The sequence below is a fragment of the Dasypus novemcinctus genome, chromosome 19, assembly GCF_030445035.2.
Source record: "Dasypus novemcinctus isolate mDasNov1 chromosome 19, mDasNov1.1.hap2, whole genome shotgun sequence".
Lineage (NCBI taxonomy): Eukaryota > Metazoa > Chordata > Mammalia > Cingulata > Dasypodidae > Dasypus > Dasypus novemcinctus.
In genome coordinates, this window is record NC_080691.1 from 32,162,734 (window position 1) to 32,180,270 (window position 17,537).

General features: G+C 38.6%; 1 protein-coding gene, 1 long non-coding RNA gene and 1 other non-coding gene across 8 annotated transcripts in view; 2 read left to right on the forward strand and 1 right to left on the reverse strand.

Annotated features, from left to right (window-relative positions):
* Positions 1-17,537, forward strand: part of WSCD2 (WSC domain containing 2) — a 348,664-nt gene that overhangs the window by 320,318 nt on the left and 10,809 nt on the right. The gene's annotated exons all lie outside the window — the stretch shown is intronic.
* Positions 2,763-7,626, reverse strand: LOC131274591 (uncharacterized). The gene is made up of 3 exons (XR_009181857.2): positions 7,126-7,626; positions 5,377-5,488; positions 2,763-4,125 (listed from the first exon to the last, which is right to left on the reverse strand). It is a non-coding gene; the product is annotated as an uncharacterized lncRNA (long non-coding RNA).
* On the forward strand, positions 12,622-12,749 carry LOC111766983 (small nucleolar RNA SNORA31). The gene has a single exon (XR_002798894.1). It is a non-coding gene; the product is annotated as a small nucleolar RNA SNORA31 (small nucleolar RNA).

Here is a 17,537-nt window from a genome sequence, read left to right on the forward strand (position 1 = left end):
AAAGTAAAACAGACTAGCGCATGCCAGGTTTTTTTAATCACCCAGATACATCTGGCTTAACCCATCATAACAGGACAAGCCCAATTAGCTGGATACATTATAAATAATCTATTGTAAAAATAGCAAATACAGTCACCAGCATAAATATTTTCCAAGCAGCTGTGGTGGTCTGGGGAAGACTGGGAAGCAGGAGCCTCACAACAGAATGTTGTATTCTCCAAAGAAAAGAGGAGCCCTTTATCACATCAGAGTTTGGTGGTTGGGAATTTCAATTTTAGTTCAACCACCATTTATTGGGCCCCTGCTGGGTGCAAGGTGGCAGGAGGAAGGAAGGAGGGAAGGTGCTGGTGCCTTGGAAAGAATGAGGACTTTGGAATCAGGCAGGTCTGCTGGATGGTGCTTCCTGACTGTGTGACTTTGGGGAAGTCACTTTACCTCTCTGAGCCTCCATTTCCTCACTAGTGATGGAATCCTTTTCTTTCAGGATAGCTGTTAGGATTAAGTGAGTTAATGTGTATACAGCACCCATTAAGGTATTAGGAGTTAGTTATTAAGAGCCAAGCTGGGCTTCCAGCTTAGCTTAGGAGACTCAGTGGCTGCTGCTGCCAGTCGTATTGCCCTGTAAACAGCAGTGGGTTCAGGGATTCTGAGCACCTGCCCTTGCAACTTTCAGAATTAGTCCCCCTTCTCTGGTCATGGCATCCTCCATGCCCCCTGGCTTTCCCTTCAATCAGAATTTCAGCAGGTCCAGGGGATCGCTGCCTCTCCCTCCGAGGTCCCCTCCAGAGGTCCCCAATTTCCCAGGTTCCGTGTAGCTGGTCTTTCCAGCTAGAAAATCCCCAACATATCCTCCTGATTTGGTGGCATCCTGTTGTTTTGCCTTGACTAGGAAATAGCAAAAAAAAACGGTTGAGCTCAAAAGTGAGTCCTTGCCCGATGTGCACCAGGGAGTCAATTACGTGACATCAGGACTTGGAGAAAAGAGTTTTTTTCAGCAAAGGCTAGCCCTGCCAAGGTAGGAGGACAGTCCTCAGATCTGTCTTCCCAAGATAGAAGTGCTTAGAGCTTTTAATGGGAGTGAACAAGAAGGGAGGTGGGGCTGAAGATGACAGAGTCATATGGGGCTTGTGGCAGGCGGGCATCATGCTGACTCAGATGTTGCGTGACAGGCAAATGACATTTGGAGCACGATGAGTGGGTAGTTTGAGACAACAGGATTAGAGATAATCTCAGCATGCGCAGATTGAGTACATGCTTAGTTCACTTGAGGTTTAGGCTATTAATGCGTGGCAGGTGGGCTGGCTGGCTAGAATCGGCGTGGTTAGTGATGAACTGATTCATGTTACTTCAGAATTACAAAACCAGATAAGGGAATATACGGGGGCTGTTTAAGAGTTGTTTTGTTCCTGTCCAGTTACTAGGTAAAGATCATGCAATTTACAAAATATAACGTCAACAAAAAAAGAAAACATCGAGGTTACAGTTCAGTGGGTGACAACAGTTAATAGATATAGCTTCTAGCTATTTTTATAGTTTCACATACATCAGTGCTACATTGCAGTATATTAGAGGGATAGTAAGTTCCTAGAATATATTTTAGTGTTTTTGTTAATTTATTATTAGTTACAATTTTCCCCTTTTGTTTATCCATTCCTCAGTCTTGGGGTGATGGCCACTCTAGCTACTTCATGCTGATTAGGATTGCTGATATCAGGGTAAGGAATAAAACTGCTTTGCTGGTAGATGGATATATTCTCGACTTCCAGGTTCTCAGAGAGACTGGTATCCTTAGGTTTCAGGGCTTAACTGGTACAGGAACAATTTGGAGGTTTTAAGTTTATGAGAAATTTATTAAGTAAATTGAGTAGAAATAAGTTGAGATCAGCTGTAAGGACAGGTTCTGGTTCAAATGATTAGGGGTCTTATAACTGAATATAACCATGCACATATTTTTTTTTTTTCTTTTTTTTTTCTTTTTTTTTTTTAATTTTTTTATTTTTTATTGACTTTGTAATAATATTACATTAAAAATATATATGTGAGGTCCCATTCACCCCCACCCCCCCACCCCCCCTCTCCCCCCCCCCCAACAACACTCGTTCCCATCATCATGACACATCCATTGGATTTGGTAAGTACATCTTTGGGCACCTCTGCACCTCATATACATTGCACATATTTTTAATAGAGCCTGCTGAGGGGTTGTTGCTTTCCTGTAGCTATGTAGCTTGCTTATGGGGTATAGATGTCCCCAGGGCTCTCAAGGAGGTTGTTTGAGGTTTTACATACTGTGGTAGTTTGTGATCCCTGGCTGAGACCTGCATAAGAGTAACTCCAGAATGACCCCCTGACTGTATTTAAAATCTCTTATACGTAGCAACACTATTTTACTTTAATATTACCCTATCCATATGTTAGGATTCTTCTCTAGAAGCATTCTTGATTAATATTTGGTATTAATCCCTCAGCGCCAAGAAGGCTTGTTCTGAAAGTCGTGTCCCACGTGGGGGGAAGGTAGTAAGTTTATTTGTAGAGCTTGACTTAGAGAGAGGGGCCACATTGGGTAACAAGGAGATTTTTTTGATGACTCTTATGCCTTAATTATTCCTAGTCTCTCAAAGTTACAAATACTTTATGCTCAAGATATTTTGAAATGTATCAAGGTATTATATCAACCTGTGCAGAATATTAAGATTGTACTCCTTATTTTAGGTTTTTTTTTAAAGATTTATTTATTTATTTAATTCCCCCCCCCCCCCCGGTTGTCTGTTCTCTGTGTCTGTTTGCTGAGTCTTGTTTCTTTGTCTGCTTCTGTTGTCATCAGCGGCACGGGAAGTGTGGGCAGCGCCATTCCTGGGCAGGCTGCACTTTCTTTCGCGCTGGGCAGCTCTCCTTACGGGGCGCACTCCTTGCGCGTGGGGCTCCCCTACACGGGGGACACCCCTGTGTGGCACGGCACTCCTTGTGTGCATCAGCACTGCGCGTGGGCCAGCTCCACACGGGTCAAGGAGGCCCGGGGTTTGAACCACAGACCTCCCATGTGGTAGACGGACGCCCTAACCACTGGGCCAAGTCCGTTTCCCCTTATTTTAGGTTTTATGTTAACTAAAGCTGAGTTAGGTGGTTCAAATAAACTCTCCAGATAGTGTGCCACAGAAAATCTAGATTTTTAGATAAATTTCTCTTCCTTGATTTCCCATAGAAAGTAATGTCCTTTTTGTACTCTCATTTACCTTAGTTCTAATTAGATTAGCTCCTTTCCCATTGCAGAGGAACCCTGTGGTTTATCTGGGTCCCTACCCATTGCAGAGACTTGAAATCTACACCAAAGGTGATCAACAAAGGAAAGATTTACTAGGAAGCTGGCAGAGTCTAGGATAGTCTCAAATCTGCCTTCTCCAGCAAAGGAAGCCAAGGCTTTGATTAGGTTTTGACAGAGGTGGGGACAGGCATGCCCTTGGCCAAATCCACCTGCAAACTGGGGTTTGCAAAGTGGGCCTCAGAGGGAGGCAGAGAAGGGGTGCGCTCAGGTCACTGTTTTGCCCCTTGAATTACCCTTCTGGGGGTCCTCGGTTCCCAGGCTTCTCCATCAGGTAAATGGAATGATGTTTCAGGAAAGGGGAGGAAGGAAAAAACAGGAACTTGTTAGGGACAGGGTGGGGACAGGTCAGAAATCATCTAGGGAGTGAAAAACAGGAATTTGCTTTGGTGACTAAAGATAGTTTTCATTAACAGGCAACAGGGTACAGTGACCTGCTGTGGATTACACGAGTAAGGTTACACAGATAACACTAAAATATTATCCATTAGCTAAATTTAAAAATTAAGCTACAGTGTAACATGACTGCTTCCATTTACTATGGGGTTATATTAATATGTATCATATGACTTTTTTATTTCTCTCTCAATTTCCCCCCTTTTATGGAACAGTTTGCCAATCTGGGGAAAGAAGGGCGATGATCGTTGTGACTGCTTCCTGCTGAGCAGAAACAGTGAATAGGGGCCTTCCTGCTGGTGAAATTGTAGCTCAATTTGGTGGAGAAATTGTTGGTTGGATAATTTCTCTTTCGGTTCATGGTTGGGAAGCACCTGGAGATACTCTTGAACTGTAGGGGTTTAGATTGCCTGCAAGAGCAATATGTGATTAGTTATTTGGGTAGAGTGTCAAGTAACTAGGTAAAAGCCATGTTGTATAGGAAGAATATTCCTAGAAAAATTAATAGGAAGAGTATATTAGTCCTTGTAGAAGGGGTCCAATACAATTGCCTAGACTATCAGGGAGTCAGGAAATGATGTCAGTGAAGGAAATAGGATGACTTCAAGATGACTTAGCCCAAAATTTTGGAATGAAGTAGCAATTTTTTGAAGCTTTGCAGTATCATTTGACTTGTTCTCATAGGTGCACGTTCTGCCCTCAGTGGTGAGAATAGTATCTAAAGCCCTTCAATTTTGGAGGACCATTGTTGCTAGAGAGGTTACTTGAAGTTGTAGTTCAAAAAGACCTGCTTGGTTATGACTGAACCCATGGTATACTTGTAAGGAAATGTTTAATAGCGGTTTCTAATTTTAAGTAGCTGTGGGTGAGGAGGGATAGGCATAGAATAGCATAGCCAGTACCTTGTTTTTCTATGAGATTTGGAACAATGTTTCTTTTCTGCTGTTTTTGATGGAAAAGCTGGTAGGTTAGAGATCCCAAATTTAAGATTTGAGATGAGTTAATTTATTGTATGTATATCGGGCATTAGAAATACTAAGCCACAAGTTCCATGCTAACAATAAGGGAGGGCTATATATATCATTTCTATATAGCTAAAAAAAAATCTCCTGTCTATAGGAACTCCTTGGTATTCACAGGTTGAGGAGATGCCGGAATTGAAGAAATGTTCTCCCATTTTCTGGTAAGAGGAACTTCCTATGAATACAGGTGCCACTGAAATATAGCCAGGTATCTAAAAGTGCAGGATAAGCTATAAGGGTAGGTTCTGGTTCAAAACTGTTAATTTTTAGGCAGAACAACATTGAGTTCTGTTGGCAATCTCAGCTGTTTTTTGTATTGTTTCTTGATAAGGGTGTGGAGGCGTGTTGGATGCTTTTGAAAAGAGGTTTGTAAGAATTAAGGTAAAAGAAACCATGTTCCCAGAATTTTGTAGCTTGGGTTTAGATTAGTTAGTATTCAAGTTGGCGAGGTTGAGAGAAATCAAGGTTTAACACTAGCCAAAAGATTCCTGCTATTATTAAAGAAGCAAGTGTGAGGAACGAGGGCCAGCAAGAGTGCCAAGTTAAAGATTCACCACCATTTAGGAGTATTTTGGGAACGTTGGGGTGTACTTTTGAGTAGTAGTTTAAGTTCATCTAAGGGTTCACAGATATACTCACAGTCCTGGTGTGAATCAGCTATTACCGGTTCGCAGCACAGGGGAGGTGTTTCTCTGTTCTATTAACTTTGTCATTTTATGCTGGTGTGAATCCACAGTGCAATTCCCTGTACCTTAAGAGAAAGATGTTTTTTGTTATTGTTACTCTAGTTTGGCAAGGTTGAGATAAAAAGTAGAGACAAATTTCAACAACAAGTATGTTTATAATTATTAGATTACTTGTACAATGGAATGGAGCCAAGACTCTCTTCTTGAGGAAGCTGGCACTTTGTGAAGCTTCACATGCCATGGTAGTTTGTGATACCTGGCTGGGACCTGCATAAAAGTAACCTCCAGAGTGGCTTCCTGACTCTATTTGAAATCTCAGCCATGCAGTGTTATTTTCGTATTCTCCTCTCCCCCAGTTACCTGGTTAGGGTTCTTCTCCAGAAGCATTGTTGATTAGTATTTGGTTTTAATCCCTCAGTGCCAAGAAGCCTAATTCCTGGACGTCATGTCCCACATAGAGGGAAGGTAGTCAGTTTATCTGTGTAGTTTGACTTAGAGAGGCCACATTGAGTAAGTAATAAGGTTTGCCGAGAGTGACTTTTGGGCCTTAATTATAATTAGATTTAGTTTTTTCTTTATAGAAATAAGGTTTATAGGCTTTGTAAAGTTTTTTTTATTACAGTTTAGTAAACTGGGAGCTTCTATTACCTGAGAGAATGGCAGGAATTCCCCAGGTGTCCCTTCCCTTAAATTCCCTTCCTTAATCCCTCAAGAGACTTTACAAATACTTTTTCATTTTATGCCCAAAACATTTTTATCTTGCACAGCATACTAAGATCTCATTCCTTATTTTAGTTTGTCTCAACTTTAAGTTGTTTATATAGACTAATTACACAGGTTAAATCGTGTGCCACAGAAAATTTAGATATTTTTGATAAATTTATCCTTTTTGGTTTCACACAAACTTTAAAAATACAGACAACACCCTGTATTCTGATTTACTTTACTTTTTCAGCTTCTCTAACAGAGGCTGTATGGGGTTGTTTTTTTAGAATTAATGCTGCTGCTTCAATATTTTCAGAGCTGGAGAACTTCAACTCTGAGCCTCAGGTGTCACACAGACACCCAAAGTTCCTGGAAGATACTACATTGTGCATAAATAGCAAGCTATCTTAAAATTTAGAAATAAAAATTAAATTTCAGAAACAAACATGACTGCTACAATATCTTACAATCTAGGCTTTAATTTCTTTATATTTCTGAAAATAGCTGCATTTAGAAAATGTTCATAAACATTTAACTTATTGAGGTTATTACCATAGCAGAAATTTCTTGTTTTTCTTGAACAATAAAGTTAAAGTACAAACTTTGCCTTTTGCACTGATTCTTCAGGAGAAAAACTCTTTATAACCTTTTACTAAAAACAGACCAATGATTTAAGAAACTTTGTAGCTTTAACAGAGAACCAAGTGGTTTTGCATTAGTATAATTTGATGCTAAGGTTTTTAAAACTTTATACATAGGCCTAGACCCACCAAATCTTATCCAACTTTGTACTTTTCATATTCATTCAGGTTTTCTCTAATTTTCCTCTTTCTTAATAACCAGTAATTTTATCTTAGACAAAATTACTTTTCTTCTTAATAAAAAATACATCCTGTATACCTTACAAACTTATGTTACCAAAATGATTTTGGAAATGATCTCCAAACTTCCCACAACATACAATTACCATCAAAATTAAACTTGCTAGGATACTGACTCAGTTTGGTTAAATGCAAACGTAATTTTTCTTTCTTCATTTTAAATACTCGGTAGATGCAACATTAGCTTCTTTCATCAGTAAATCTGTATAAATTTAGGGAAAACATAAGTAATACAAAATTGTAAGAAATATTGCTTTCTTTAGTTTAATATGTTATCAGTATTTCAGTGAAACATTATGAAACCTTTTTGAAATAGCTTTCTGGAGGCAAGTTAAGGGGGGCTGGTTGCTATTAGGGCCAAGCCATGGTTTAATAGCAGGCTTACAAAAGCAGTGAGCATTTTTCTTTTTTCCCTTTTAGGTACTAAACTTGAACAGTACCAATTTTATTAATGTGGCTTTTCAGGTCCAATTAGAATTAAAATGCAAACAGAACAGAATATTCATGTTAAATTTTTTACTATACAAACAAAACTATGAAAACATGTTTTGCTCAAGCAGATTTGTTCAAATACTTAAAACACCTTAGTAAATGAACTTAAAACAGGAATGTACAATTTAACAAGGATCAGTGGCACATAAGGGTATTACCATTTCCTCAAAAAAAAAAATCCATAATGTATACAATTTTATATGAATTTTGAAACTAGGTATTTTTGTCTCTACAGTTTTGTTAAATCCTTTGTATTTAGGTATATACACAAAGTTAATTCATACAAAGCTTGGAGAGACATTTTCCTTAAATGAATTACTTTTATGAAGACATAAGTATTTTAAATATTTAATGTAGATTATATGCTGCTATTATAAGATTCTTAGAATGCAGTGCACTGAAAAGCACTTTATTTTCTTTTCCAAATCATTCTATCAAAATTTCAGCCTGACTTTTACCAGTAGTCAAGTAAATTAACTGGCAACGGTCTGAGTATCCTGGCTCATAAATCTGAGTGCTAGGATGGAATTATTTGCAAGACCCATTGAATCTTCATTAGGATTTGGGAAATCTTATTATTATAGAAGGGAAATTAGGCTGAATTAGAACACAGAGGGAGAAGACAGGAGGATTTCAAAGAGTACCAGAAGATCAGCTTCACTAGTTTCTGGGACTCTAGGAGTATTAATTTATATATTATATTATACTCTAGGAGTATTAATTTATACATATATTTATATACGTATACTGCTTATATTTCTACATATATTTATGTATAAGCGCTTATTTTTAAGCAATTTGAATAGAGTTCTCAAGAATTTCATTTGTTAATTTAGTAGTGTAGATATCAAACACACAAATAGAAGGTCAGACAATACAAATATAGAAACAAAACTCCCTAGTTTGAATCATAATTTGCTTTTTTTTGCAAATTTTTATTCTGAATATGAAAAAAGTATGCAAATTTTTATGCTATATATATATGGGATTTTGTCTCAAATTGTGCTATATTTAAAATATCCTTTTGAAGGCCATTCCTGACCATCTAAATTATATTGTGGCCAGGCAGTTTTGCACAAAAATACTTTCAGTCATTGGTTTATAAACCAAATTGTTCCCAATATTTCAAAATGCAACCTAAAGAATAACATCCTCCTTTACTTCAGAGTTCTATTTCCCATTCTGAACCTCTCTTCTATTTCTGAGAGCCCCGACAATAATCAGTTCACAATTCTCAAATTCCAAGACCAAAAGACACCTGTGTGCTTGCCAGACACAGCTGGGCTCCTATACCAAGGGGCTGCTCCCCTGTGGACACTCAGACTCCAAGTATCCCCAAGACCAAGACCCAGGAACTAAGGGCATTCTACCCACCCACAGCTCTGGCAGGAGATTTACACCCATATCAACAAGTCCAAGTTTAACTTAAAGAATAAGATACTCACCGGAGTTGAGGAGGAAGGGCCATGTTTCCCTTGTTGATCTGCTGTCTGGAACAGCAACGCCAGGGATCTAAAAACCCAGGCCTGGCTCACGGAGGCTGCTGAGCCAAGCTCAGGGAATACTCACCCCAGAGGACCAGTGCGTCCCCCTGGCAGTGATCCCACAGATGTTGAGGTGCCATCCAGTTTGTCAATTGCAGGGAAACCCCACAGGTTTTCTGGGTCCTTACCCAGTGCAGAGACTTGAAATCTACAGCAAGATCAACAAGGGAAAGAGGCTCGGAGAGAGTCTCAGATCTGCCTCCTCCAGCAAAGAAGGCCAGGGCTTTGATTAGATGTAGACAGAGGTGGGGACAGGCATGCCCTCAGCAGAGTCCACCTGCATACTAGGGTTTGCAAAGTGGGCCTCCGAGGAGGAGAAGAAGGGATGAGCTCAGGTTGCTGTTTTGCCCACTTGAATTGTGCTCCTTGGAGTCTTCAGTTCCCAGGCTTCTCCATCAGGTGAATGGATTGATGTTTCAGGAAAGGGGAAGAAGAAAAAACAGGAGCTTGTTAGGGACAGAGTGGGGGGAGGTCACAGGATGGGGGCAGGTCAGAAACCAGCTAAGGAGTAAAAAACAGGAATTTGCTTTGGTGACTAAAGATAGTTTTCATTAACAGGCAACAGTGTACAGTGACCTGCTGTGTATTACATGACTGAGGTTACACAGATAACACTAAAATATCTGTTAGCTAAAGTTAAAATTAAGGCTACAGTGCAATATATATATGATATAGCAGATGTTTCTGGTTTCTCTCTCTCAGCGTCTTTAATTGGAGTTTGATTTCTTTTTTTAGTTTCTTGAATGGTTGCTGTATGGATTTGTCTTTTTTAGAATTAATGCTCTTTCTTTAGCACCTCCTGAGCTAGAGAACACAAACTCTGAGTCCCAGGTGTCCCGCAGACACCTAAATTTTAAGGGAGCTACTCGGTTATACACAACGAGCAAAGCAGCTCAGAATTTAGAAATAACATGTAACGCTCATAAACAAATGTAATCGCTGCAAAAGCTTACAGTCTAGGTTTTTAACTCTTCTGTGAGCATTTTCCAAATGACGCCATTTCCAGAAACAAAACGTTTGACAACTTAGATTGAGGTTATTAACTATAGGCCACAGCAGAAAGGTTTTGTTTTGTCTTACTTTTACATTTTGACCAGGGTCATGTTAATTCACAGGTAGAACACAGTTTATAGACTTGCCTTGCTTCTCTTTTAAAGTTCTTTTTTGTTGTGTTGTTGATGAAGTTTTGACTTGCAGAGAAGTATTAGAGTAACAAAGTAACTTGCTTCTGTGACACATAACATCTTTTTCTAAGAATAACTAAAACCACGACTAATAACACTATACTGTTGTTTAATAGGCAGATTAATCATCAGGACATAACAAGGACAGTTGGAACATTGTATAAAATTCCTAAAGACTTTAAATATATGAATAACATTTCATCCATACAAATTTAACAGAAGGTTAGGACTTTTTTTTAATTTTCATGAGGTACCAGGGATTGTGGAACCGAGGACCTTGTACATAGGAAACACGCACTCAGCCACTTGAGCTATATCTGCTCCCAGAAAATCCCTTTTAATTTGACAATATTTTCTTTGCAATTCATAACGTATTAACTATTTTTAGCACTTTATTTTTTACAAGGTGAAAGAACAAATTCTTTGTAACGTTTGAAATAACAGGATAGCCTTTAGGGTTTGTCTTTGAGAATGCAGAATGCTAAAAGTTGTTAGGTTTGAACATTCTGTTCTTTTAAAAGTGAGACTTATTTTTTTAAACAACCAAGGATATGATAAAGTTAATACAAAGTACAAGAAGTTATTCTGGTAAAACAGACTTTCTGCTTTTTAAATTGATTATTCAGGAGAAAAACTCTTTACAACCTCTTATTAAAAACAGAGCAATAATCCAAGAACTTTAACAGAAAATGAAATTCTAGTTTTGCGTCAGTATACTGTTTGATACTAAGGCTTTTAAAACTTGATAGACCTATCAAATCTTAACCAATTTTGAGCACAGAACTTTCTCTTCCATGAACGTTTTGCACTTTCTATATTCGTTCAGTTTTTGTCTCACATTTTCCTCTTTCTTAATAACCAGTTATTATTTTACCTCTGAAAAAAAAAAACATTTTCTTTTTCCTTGGGAATAAAACTACCATGTACCTTACATACTTAAGTTACCAAAAAGATTTTGGAAACTGTCTCCAAATGTGCTACAATGTACAATTACCCTCAAAATCAAGCTTGTCAGAGTAATGTAATTTGGTTAAATGCAAACATACTGTTATTCTTTATCACTTTATCAGTATTTCAGTGAAAAGTATTATGAAACATTTACAAGGACACATTTCTGAAACAGCTTTTTCAAAGCCAGTTATGCAGTATGTGTTGGGGGGGGGTGCGGCTTGCTATCAGGGATACCCTGTGACTTAACTGCAGGCTTACAAAAGCAGCCAACATTTTTCCATTTTTTTTCTTTCAATAGAGATGTGTCCAATTCAAAAGTTACTAAACTTTAACAGCACCAGTTTTTTAATGTGGCTATCCAGGTCCAATTAGAATTACATGGGACTTCTGGGAAGATGAAGGATGAGAGAGAGACAGGACTCACTTCTGTCCTGGAAAAACAGCTAGAGGACAGGAAGAAACTGCCCGGAAAACTGGCCTAGGGCTTAGGACACCACCCAGAAGAGAGAGGGGCCAAGAAAAGGAGACCGGCGGGGAGGATCTGTGAGTAAAGCTGCAGCCCCAGCTGCTGGTGCCCACCCCCACGCTCAGAGCAGACAGCAGTGGGTCCTTCAACCCCTGGCCCAGGAAAGGGGAAAGAGGGCCGCAGCCTGAGGCCAATTAATTCAGCTTTGGCCAACAGATTTGGTGTGCCATGTCCCACTACTCAGCCTTCCAGGCTGGGAGCTAGCAGGGGACTATGACAAACACCCTCCACAGACCTGGACTGCTTGCTGACAGCGCAGAATTTACTTCCTCCCTGGGGACAGGGAGAGGGTGGCCAGCCAAAGGAGGAGAGCGGCTTCTGAGAAAGTTTGATTTGCTAGGCTTGGCTCTGAATAGCCCCCTTGAGGGGCTATCCCGTTGTTTCCACACTGCCCGCCTGGTGGGGTTGCAGTGAGCACCTTCTGACCAGGGTTTGAGCCAGCACTCTGCAGAAGAGCGCCATTGGCTGGCAGATCAAGGAAGTGCGTGCGAGGAAGTTAACATTAAATATGAGAGGCTTTTTTGGGCCTTTACAGACCCCCAAGTCTCTTGGAAACTGGTCTGCAATGCATTATTGAGTACATGGCCCTGATTTGAGCAACTATGCAGGGATACTCCTAAAGACCTAGAACAAGTTGAGCCAAGAATCAAAGAACAGCAATAATACAACTACCAATAAATCCCTACGCAAGAGAGAAACTGAGTGTCAGAGTAAACTCACCATCATAATCAGATGCCTAGACATCAGCAAAAAATTACAAGCCATACTAAGAAAAAGGATATGACGTGAAGGCCAGAGAATAAAATGGTGGAAGTAAATAATGCATTTACAGTAATAATACTGAATGTGAATGGCTTAAATTCCCCAATCAAAAAACACAGGCTGTCAACATGGATTAAAAAAAAAAACCATGAAATGCATCTCTGACAGACCTGGAGCAGTTAATGTCTGCTGCTAAAGTTCTATGACAGATGCAAGAAAAAGAAGGTCCTTGCACTTTCTGACTGGTTATGGCAGCCAAGATTGAATGGGGGAATACAGGAAATTCTGAAAACATGGGGAAGTGGAAATAATCTTAGTAACTCAAAAACAAAAACAGCAAATTTAAAAATGAAAAATAAAAAACCATGAGCCAGCCATAGGCTGTCTACAAGAGACACACTTTTGACCCAGGGATACAACTGACTGGAAGTGAAAGGTTGGAAAAAGATAATTCATGCAAACAACACTAAAAAAGAGCAGCAGTAGCTACACTAATATCAGACAAAACAGACTTTAAATTCAAAAAAGTTATAAGAGATACAGAAGGCCATTGTGTATTAATAAAAGGGACAACCCAGCAGGAAGGAACAGCAGTCATAAATATCTATACACCTAACCACAGTGCCCCAAGATACAGGAGGTGAACTCTGGCAAAACTGAAGGTAGAAACAGACATCTCTACTGTAATAGCTGGAGATTTCAACATGCCACTCACATCGACAGAACTAGACAGAAGACCAACAAGGAAAGGGAGAACTGATAAACGAGCTAGACCTTACAGACATGTACAGAACATTGCACCCCAAATCGGCAGGTTATATATTCTTCAAATGCCCATGGATCTTTCTCCAGTATAGACCATACGTTGGGTCACAAAGCAGGTCTGAAATATAAAAAGGTTGAGCACACACACTTTCTCAGCAAATGCAATGAAGCGGGAAAAGGAGAAATTGTGCAACTGTATGGAGACTAAACAACACACACCTCTAAACAATCAGTGGGTCAAAGGAGAAATTAGTAAACATTTCCATGTGAATGAAAATGAGAATTTATCAAAACTTATGGGATACAGCGAAGGCAATGCTGAGGGAAATTTAAAGTCCTAAACCACCTACATTAAAAAAGAAAGAGCTAAACTCAAAGATTTAACTGAACAACTAAAACTACATAAAGAGCAGCAAACCAATCCCAAAGCAAGCAGAAGGAGAGAAATAATAAAGATCAAAGCAGAAATAAATGAAATGGAGAGAAAAAAAAGAGAAAATCAGCAAGACTAAAAGCTGGTTCTTTAAGAAGATCAATAAAATTGACAAACCCTTAGCTAGAATAAAAGGGAAAAAAAAAAAACCAAAATCAGAAATGAAGGGGGGAGGGAGTTACAACTGACCCCACAAAAATAAAAAGGATCTTAAGAGGATGTTATGAGAAACTATATGCCAACAAACTAGACAACCTAGATGAAATGGACAAATTCCTAGAAACGTACAAAAAACCTACACTGACACTACAAGAAATACAAGAACTCAAACCAATCACATTTAAAGAGATTGAATCAGGCATCAAAAATCTCCCAATAAAGAAAACTTAAGGACCAAATGGCTTTACCGGTGAATTCTACCAAGCATTGTGAACAATTTAAATAGGATTGGTGTTAATTCAAGAGGGAAAAATTACTTGACACATTTTATGAAGCCAACATCACCCTAACACCAAAGCCAAATTAAGATACTACAAGAAAAGAAAATTACAGACCAATCTCTCTAATGAACACAGATGCAAAAATTCTCAACAAAATACTTGCAAATGGAATCCAATAGTATATCAAAAGACTTATGCACCACAACCAAATGGGATTTATTCCTGGTATGCAAGGGTGGTTCAACATAAGAAAGTCAGTTAGCATAATTCACCACTTTAACAAACACTGTGAAAGAAAGGAATAGAAGGAAAGTTCCTCAGCATAATAAAGGTCATATATGAAAAACCCATAGCCAACATCATACTAAATGGGAAAATGTTGAAAGATTTCCCTCTAAGATCAGAAACAAGACAAGGATTTCCACTGTCACCACTGTTATTCAACATTTTGTTGAAGTTCTAGGTAGAGCAGTTCGACAAGAAAAAGAAATAAAAGGCATTCAAATTGGAAAAGAGAAGTAAAACACTCACTGTTTGCAGATGACACAATACTATATTTAGAAAATTCTGAAATATTTCAGAATATTTTATCTGAGCTAATAAACAGGTTCAAAGTGCTACACTACAAGATCAGCATGCAAAAATCAGTAGTGTTTCTATACACTAGTAATGAAAAATCTGAAGAGGAAATCTACAAAAAAAATTCCAGTTACAATAGCAACAAATATTCAAATATCTAGGAATTAATTTAACAAGAAATGTAGGGAAGCAGATTTGGCCCAACAGATAGGGTGACTGCCTACCACATGGGAGGTCCAAGGTTCAAACCCAGGCCTCCTGACCCATGTGATGAGCTGGCCCTCACACAGTGCTGATACACGCAAGGAGTGCCGTGTCACACAGGGGTGTCCCCTGTGTAGGGGAGCCCCACGTCCAAGGAGTGTGCCCCATAAGGAGAGCCACCCAGCACAACAAAATGCAGCCTGCCCAGGGATGGTGCTGCACACACAAAGAGCTGATGCAGCAAGATGACAAGAACACAACAAAAACGTGACACAGATTCCGGGTGCTGCTGACAAGAATACAAGTGGACACAGAAGAACACACAGCAAATGGACACAGAAAGCAGACAACTGGGGAGGGGTGGGGGCGGGGAAGAGGAGAGAAATAAATAAAAAATAAATCTTTAAAAAAAACAAAAATCAAGAAATGTAAAGGACCTGTACTCAGAAAACTGCAACGCACTGTTAAAAGAAATTAAAGACCTAAACAAATGGAAAGACATTCCATGTTCTTGACTTGGAAGACTAAATATTATGATGATGTCAATCCTACCCAACCCTACCCTATTCATTTGTAGTTTCAATACAATCCCAATCAAAATTCCAACAGCCTACTTTAAAGGAATAGAAAAGTCAATTACCAAATTTATTTGGAAGGGAAAGAGGACCTAAATAGCCATAAACGTGTTAAAAAAAGAAGAGCAAATTAGGAGGACTCACATTCCCTGAACTTGAAATATATTATAAAGCTACAGTGGTTAAAACAGCATGGTACTGGCATAAAGATAGACACATTGATCAATGGAATAGAATTGAGAATTCAGAAATAGACCCCCACCTCTACAGTGAACTGGTTTTTGACAAGCCTACCAAGTCCACTCTACTGGGACAAAAACAGTCTCTTCAGTAAATGGTGCTGGGAGAACTAGATATCAATAAACAAAAGAATGAGAGAGAACCCCTATCTCCCTTTACAATAAAAAATTCAAAATGGATCAAAGACATAAAAATCAGGACCATAAAACTACTAAAAGAAAACATAGGAAAATATCTTCAAGATCTTATGGTAAGTGGGGGAGCGGGGGTCTCTTAAAACCTTACACCAAAAGCAAAAGGAATGAAAGAAAAAATGGATAAAGGGGACTCCTCAAAATTAAACACTTTTGCTCCTCAGAAGACTTGTAAAGATGGTGAAAGGCAGCCAACTCAATGAAAGAAAATACTTGGAAATTACATATCCATTAAAGGTTTAATATCCATGATACAATGGAACAACAACAACAACAAAAAAAAACACTAATGACCCTATTTAAAAATGGGCAGAAAACTTGAACAGATATTTGTCCAGAGAAGAAATACAAATAGTAGGGGGAAAAAACATGAAAAAAGTGTTCATCACTAGGGAAATGCACATCAAAGCTACCATGAGATACCTTTCACACTGACTAGAATGGCTATTTTTTTTTTATTACAAATGTTAGAGAGGATGTAGAGAGATAGGAATGCTTATTCACTGTTGCTTGAAATGTAGAATGGTACAGCTACTGTGGAGGACTATCTGGCAGTTCCTAAAGAAGTTGAAAAGAGATTTGCTATGTAACCCGGCAATACCACTAGGTATATACCCAGAAGAACCCAGAGTAGTGACATGATCAGACAACTGGACACCGATGTTCATAGCGGTGTTATTCATGATTGCCAAAAGATGGAAACAACCCATGTGTCCATGAGCCGAGGAATGGATAAACAATTGTAGTTATACACACGATGGAATATTATTTATTTAGCTGTAAGATGAAATGAAGTCGTGAAGCATATGACAACATGGATGAAACTGGAGGACATTATGTTGAGTGAAGCAAGCCAGATACAAAGGGACAATTACTATACGATCATGCTGCTATGAACTAAATGTAATAAGTAAGCTCATGGCATTAATAACTAGAGAATAGGTCACCAGAAAATAGAACGAGGTTAGAGAATGGAAAGCTGAGGTTTAATCTGGGCAGAACTGGTAAAAATGTTGTTCATAAATTTTTGGAAATGAATTAGAAATGCTGAAAGCCCATAATAGTGTCTGTAATTAGCAGCACTAATATATGGGTAGGACAGGGTTGAAAGGGAAAGTCTGAGGACATGTATATCACTGGAAGGAAGCTAAAAAATGAAACATGGGACTGTATAACAGCACATCCTCGTGTGAAAAATGAGTGTGGTTAACAGTGCATATATAAGAATGTTTTTCTTTGAAACAGAACAAACGTACATTAATGTTACAAGATGTTAATATTGTGGTGGTATTTTGGCAAAAATACAACAAAAACAAACTATGGACAATAATGTATATTAATATATTAACCTTCCAATGGGAAAAAAAGACATGCTAAGTGAAAGAAACTAGACAAAAGGTACTATATATTGTTTGACTCTATATAAAATATAAATTAGACCAAAAATAGATTAGCAGGTATTTATGGCAGGGAAAGGAAACAGAAATTGAGAGGTGGACTACTAAGGAGTAGAGTCTTATTTGCTTTGTGTTTTTTATAATTTTTGGGGTAATGAAAGTGCTCTCATATTGAATGAAGTGATGAATACACAGCTCTACCAAATGCCATTCATTGTACACTTTGGATAGATTGTATGGCT